Raw genomic sequence first — 7119 nt, 5'->3', positions numbered from 1 at the left:
GTTACCTATAAACTTAAGTGTGTTCTTTTTCTTGAATTCAATTTAATTCTGCTGTGTTGACAGATCTTAGCATTTTCACTGATGAGGGTATCATAAACTGGCAGTCCTGAGTCACTGTCTCCCATAACTTACAATCATTTGTAAAGTTCTCAAGGGAGACCTTCAGAGCCTCCCAGTACTTAGAACCCTTTAAGATTCTTGTAGTTAATTCAATCAGGATTTGAATTAATCCTTGCTTCACTTAAAAAGCAGTTAAGTAACAAGGGGGGGGGTAAAGTGTGAGAGAAATTATGCCTGGGTAGAGGGGTACAAACAGTTTAAGAAATGATTTGGCTTCAAATAATACTTGGCTCATGAGGAAGAATGTGTGACCTTGGAGAGTACTTGTAAAGAGGGTAAGGTAAAAAATTATGATTATGATTATAATTTGATGCAATTTCAGACAATGCTGCCTATCAAGTAATCAAAGAATCAATCTGTGATGATGTTTTGATAAGAATATGAACTTATCAAAGAATCAAATAATCAAACTGATTGATGATACCTGATTAATAGTACTTGAGTGATAAATATCACCAGGTAAAGAGGCACAAACAATTTTAGAGAAAAAGAAAGGAGAGTATGGACACTGAGTAAATTCTATTTGATAGATTTGGTCAAGAGAGGGAATAAGTTATACGGTTTAAAAATCTATACTAATTTACTTGGGGAGGGGATAAGGGAAGAAGGGGATGATAAAAAGGAAAGGCCAAGATATAAGTGAAAATCAACTGAAAGTTAAATTTTAAAAAATGCTAGATGGAAAAGAAGTAAAATTTTGGTAAGGAGTAATAAGAGGGAAAAAAGAAAAAAAACTATAAATGGAGAGAGATAGCATGGAGGGAAATACAGAATTAGACATGTTAACTCTAAATTTGAATGGGATGAGTGCCCCATAAAATGGAAGTGGGTAGCAAAATGAATTAAAAACTAGACTCCTACAATATGAAGTTTACAAGAAATGCATTTCAAGCAGAGAGTAAAGGTAAAAGGATGGAGAAAAGTATATTATGCCTAATCCAAAGTAAAAAAAAAATCTGGAGAAATGATCCTGACCTCAGATAAAGCAAAAAGCAAAAATAAATCTCATTAAAAGGGATAAGTAAGGAAACTACATTTTCTTAAAAGGTACCATAGGAAATCAAGCTTTATCATAATTAAACATGTATGCACCTAGTGGTATAGCATCCGGATTCCTAGAGGAAAAACTGTAGGAGACAAAGAGAGAAAATCTTTAATAATGGGGGATCTTAACCTCCCTCTCTCAGAACTAGATAAATCTAACCACAAAATAAACAAGATGGAAGTTAAGAAGGCAAATGAAATCTTAGAAAACATAGATATGATAGACCTCTGGAGAAAACTTAATGAAGATAAAAAAGAATAGACCTTTTTCTCAGCAGTACATGCCACCTCTACCAAAATTGACCATGAACTAGGGAACAAAAACTTATAATCAAATGCAGAAAGGCAAAAATGATTAACACATACTTCTCAGATCATGCTATAATAAAAATTACATATAATAAAGGGCCATGGAAAGATAAACCAAAAACTAATTGGAAACTAAATAACAATCTTAAATAATGGGTGGATCAAACAGAAAATAATAGAAATAATCAATAATTATATCCAAGAAAAATGATACTAATGAAATATCATACCAAAATGTATGGAATGTGGCCAAGGCAGTTTTTAGGTGAAACATTATACCACTAAATACCTATATGAATAAAATAAAGAAAGAAATCAATGAATTTACTATGCAATCAAAAATCAAAAAGTTAATAAAAAACAAATTGAAGATCTCCAAATATATTCTAAATTAGAAATTCAGAAAATCAAGAGAGAGATTAATAAAATTGAAAGCAAGAAAACCATTGATCTCATAAATAAAACTAAGAGAGGATTTTATGAAAAGGCCAATAAAATAGACAAATCTTTGGCTAATCTGATAAAGAAAAAGAAAGAAAATAACCAAAAACAAAAAAAGATGAATTAACCCCCAATGAGGAGGAAATTAAAGAGAGAAGTCAGAGCTACCTTGCCAAACACTGCCAATAAAATGGATAACCTGGGTGAAATGAATGACTGACAATTTACAAAAAAGACAAACTGACCAGATTAACAGAAGAGAAAAAAAATACCTAAATAACCCCATTTCGGAAAAAGAAATTGAAGAAACCATCATTAAACTCCCTAACGAAATGTCGCCAGGTCCAGATGGATTTAAAAGTGCATTGTACCAAACATTTAAGGAGCAATTAATTATTATTCTCCATAAACTATTTTAAAAATAGCAGTTTATTTAAATTCCTTTTATGACACCAACACAGTGCTGATTCCTAGACTAGGAAGAACCAAAACAGACAAAAAAATTATAGATCAATTTCCCTAATGAATAATGATTTTAAAAAATTAAATAACATTTGAATAATGAGACTACAGCAAGTTATTACCTGAAAAATACACCATGTTCAGGTAGTACTTATACCAGGTAGACAGAAATGGTTCAACATTGGGAAAACATTCAACAAAATTAAACATATCAATAACAAAACCAACAGAAATCATATGATTATCTCAAAAGAAGCTGAAAAAAAATCTTTGATAAAATACTCCATCCATCCCCATTAAAAACACTAGAATCTTTAGTAATAAATGAAGTTTTCCTTAAAATAATAAATAATATCTATCTTAAAACATTAACAAATATTATATGCAATTGGAATAAACTCAAAGAATTCCAGTAAAATCAGGGATGAAACAAGGATGACAATTATCATCATTACTATTCAATATATTTTAGAAATGCAAGCTTTAGCAATGAGAAGAAAAAGAAATTGAAAAAATCAGAACTGTTGATGAGGAAGCAAAGCTTTAACTCTTTGCAGATGGTATGATGGTATACAAAGTAAACTCAAGAAAATCATCTGAATAACTCTTTGAAACAATTAACAAATTCAACACAGTAGCAAGATATAAAATAAACCCACATAAATCATCATTTCTTTATATGAATAATAAAATTGAAGAGAAAAAGAAAGAGAAATTCCATTGAAAGTAGCTATGGACTATATTAAATACTTAGGAATCTACTTCCCAAGAAAAACCCCAAAATTTTATGAACACAATTAAGAATCATTTGTCACCCAAAGAGACTCAGATCTAAATAACTGGAAAAATGTTAATCGCTCATGGATAGGTTGAGCCAATATAATAAAAATGACAATTCTACCCAAATAAATTGCTTCTTCAGTTATATACCAATCAAACTACCAAATAACTGTTTTACTGAGCTAGAAAAAATAGTAACAAAATTCATCTGGAGCAAATAAGGTCAAGAATAGAAAGGGAACTGATGGGGGAAAGTGTAAAGGAACTAGCTCCACCAGATCTAAAACTATACTATAAAGTATCAGGCATAAAAATTGCCTTGTACTGGTTAAGAAATAGAGTAATGTGAGCGGGTCTCGGGGGCCCGCGATGCCTCCGCCCCGGGCGCGGGGCTGCTGGCCTCCTGTCGGCCGCTGCTCGGGGCCGCCTGCTGCTGGACTCACCAACACGCTGGGCTGCGGCGGCCTGATGGCGGTGAGGGACGGCGTGCGCCAGGCCTGGGAGCGACAGCGCGGGAAGCGCACCCCGAGCCGCCCCTGCCCCTGGACTTGCACCGCACGGCTCGCATGTTTGCCGTGGGATGCAGCATGGGCCCCTTCCTGCACTACTGTTACCAGTGGCTGGACAAACTCTTCCCTGCCATGGGCTTTAAAGGCATCTGGACCATCCTGAAGAAGGTCCTCGTGGACCAGCTGGTGGCCTCCCCGCTCCTGGGCGTCTGGTACTTCCTGGGGATGAGCTGCTTAGAGGGCCAGAGCCTGGACATTGCCTGCCAGGAGCTGCAGGAAAAATTCTGGGAGTTTTACCAGGCTGATTGATGTTTGTGGCCGGCAGCTCAGCTGGTGAACTTCCTTTATGTGCCCACCCAATTACCGAGTGATGTATGTAAACAGCATGACCTTGGGCTGGAATACCTACCTTGAGGTAGGACTACCTCAAGCACCAGGACTGCCTCCCTGGCCACAGGGGCCTTGCCTCCCCCACGGACTGAGCTACCAGGAGGAGCCAAGCACCTGGCAGGGAACTGGGCATCTGGGCTTGAGCTTGGAACAAGACTGGCCATGAGCTTGCTAAACACTTGTGGGCCCTAGAAACCTAATCAGAGATAGTCATTTAACTTAACTGATTTACTGCATCCAGGCGATAGAGAAGAATATGAGTAGGGGCTACTCAGACCCACTCTTCCAAATGGGACCCCACTTTTCTGGAAACAAGTCACTGGGGATTTCAAAGCACTTTATGGATCAAAGCAGTGGAGGGGCTGGCTGACAAGGAGGGAACTCAAAGCAGCATGGTTAGGCCAACCTATGTCAGGCCAGACTGACTCCAGGACTAGTCCTTGGGATGAAGGACCAGAGCAGGGAACAAGCATTGGCCTGGGGTTTCCCTGATTCAAATCAGAAAGTAGAAATCCTAAGGCCCTAAGTTAGCTCTGGCCTAGGGCTGGGGCCAGGGGGCTCCCCGAAGGGGGAAGTAGGTGGACAGGAGCAGATGTAGGGAAGCCCAAGCATTTGGAGAGGAGACTTGTTCTGGGCTACCATATGTTCTGGGCTAATAAAAGATTCTAATCCTGAAAAAAAAAAAACAGAGTAATGTATAAATGAATTAGGATAGGCACAAAAGAAAATGCAGTAAAAGACTATAGCAATCTACTGTTTGACAAATTCAAAGACATCAGCTTCTGGAATAAAAATTGCAAAATGAATGATTTTTACTATATTAAATTAGAAAATTGTTGCTCTAATAAATCAATGTTGCCAAAATTAAAAGGAAAGCAGAAAGCTGGGAAACAATTTTCACAGCTAGGAGTTCTGATAAAGCTCTCATTTCTGAAAATATATAGAGAATTGTATCAAATTTATAAGGTCATGAATCATCCCCCAATTGAATTGATAAATGATCAAAGAATATGGATAGACAGTTTTGCAATGAAGAAATTAAAGCTATATATAATCATATAAAATGCTCCAAATCATTATTGATTAGAGAAATGTAAATTAAAACCACTATGTGGTATTCCCTCACACCAATCAGATTGACTAAAATAACAAAAAGGGGAAATGATCATTGTTGGATTTTGTGGGAGGATTGAGACATTGATGCATTGCTGGTGGAGTTGTGAATGGATCCAACCATTCTGGAGAGCAAAGAGCAAAGAACATGCCCAAAGAGCATTGAAACTGTTCATAGCCTTTGACCAAGAAATTCCAATTCTGGGTCTATATCTAGAAGAAATCATGAAAGATGGGGAAAGTCCCACAGGTTATAAAATATTAATAGCAGCTCTTTTTTATAGTGGTCAACTGTTGCAAACTGAGGGAATGCACATCAATTAGTGACTGGCTAAACACGTTATGGTACACAAATATTATGAAATATTATTGTTCTATAAGAAACCTTAAATTGTCAGACTCTAGAGAAGCATGGAATGAGTTAGAGGATCCAAAACAAAAAAAAAAGCAAAGGGAGCAGAACCAAGAGAACAATGGATACATTAATAAGGTGATGTGAACAGCCTCAATGAAAGTAGATTCTCTCAGTAGATAGGGAACTGAGACAACTGTATTAGACCAGGTATAGACAATGCTATCCCTACCCAGAGGAAGAAAACCATAGCAAACAAAAAAAAAAAGAAATCTCGTCACAATCTGATGTACACTTTACAAAAATTATATCTTATGTATCTCTTTCCCTTAATCCTAATTCATCATGCCAAAAATGACTAAGATTTAAAAATGTTTATCAAAAGCATATAAGTACAATGCTAACCTGGTTGTTGACCTCTGAGGGTATGCAAGTGGTAAGGGAGGGTGGAAATAATATACATATGCATGTTTGTGAAAGTTGAAAATACTTTTGTAGCATGTATTTGGAAAAATAAAATAACTATTTTTTAAAAAGATTAATATTGATGATAATGGACATCTTTGTTTCACTCCAGATCTTGTTGGAAAGGATTCCAATTACACCCCAATATAGATAATTCTTGTTGATGGTTTTAGGAAGATAAATACTGTTCGTTATTTATTTGATAATTTCTAGTGTTTAAATAGGGATTTTCTTATTTGTCAAATTCTTTTCCTGCATCAATTAATATATATTATGTTTTCATTGCTTTCATTATTGATATGCTCCAATTTTAGTAATATTGAACCATTCATGAATTCCAGATATAAATTATTCTTGATCATATTGTTAGATCTTGGTATATTCCTTGAAATTTCTTGCTTGCATTTTATTTAAAATTTTTTACATTTATATTTAGTAAAAAAAAACTTCAACTATAGTTTTCTTTCTATGTTTTTGTGTTCCCTGGTTTAGATAGAAAAAATCATATTTGTTCCATAAAAGAAACTGGGTAGGACATCTTTATCTATTTTATTTTATTTATTTTTAATTTATGGAGAAAATAAGTATTTCTATCAGCGGAATATAAAATATTATTTCACAAGAAAATGCTAATCTACTACACATATCTTGCTATTCCTTTCAAATATACAAAAAAATTTCCATGCAATTTTAAAATATTTTTCATCCCTCCCCTAATCCTAGAGATGGATATCATTAGACACAAATAAATGTATATGCCTTTGCACACACATTTTATATATGTATATATACATATATATATATATACATACACACACACACACACACACACACACACACACACACACACATATATATATAATTGTTATATACATCCTCCTATTTATCATTTCTTTCTCTGGAAAAAGATAACATCTTTCTTACCATGTGCTTTATATTAAAATTAAGGTGTTTATACTAGGCAAAATAAGTTATTTGCTCTATCATTCTTAAGAAAATATTGCTATTACTATATACAATACTCTCAGTTATGTTCATTTTGCTTTTCATTATTTAATGCAAGTCTTTCCAACTATTGTTCTATAAGAAATGATGATCTCAATGATATCAAATATTATTAATCATAGTTATTTT

At 34.7% G+C, this 7119-nt stretch overlaps 1 pseudogene; it reads left to right on the top strand.

Moving 5' to 3' along the window:
* The first annotated feature begins 2246 nt into the window (after window positions 1-2246).
* LOC141499278 (mpv17-like protein 2 pseudogene) lies at window positions 2247-4908 on the top strand (annotated as a pseudogene).
* The last annotated feature ends 2211 nt before the right edge of the window (window positions 4909-7119 follow it).

The sequence above is a fragment of the Macrotis lagotis genome, chromosome X, assembly GCF_037893015.1.
Source record: "Macrotis lagotis isolate mMagLag1 chromosome X, bilby.v1.9.chrom.fasta, whole genome shotgun sequence".
Classification (NCBI taxonomy): Eukaryota; Metazoa; Chordata; class Mammalia; order Peramelemorphia; family Peramelidae; genus Macrotis; species Macrotis lagotis.
Note: the sequence above shows the minus strand (reverse complement) of the source record. Positions and strands in the feature narration are given on the sequence as shown.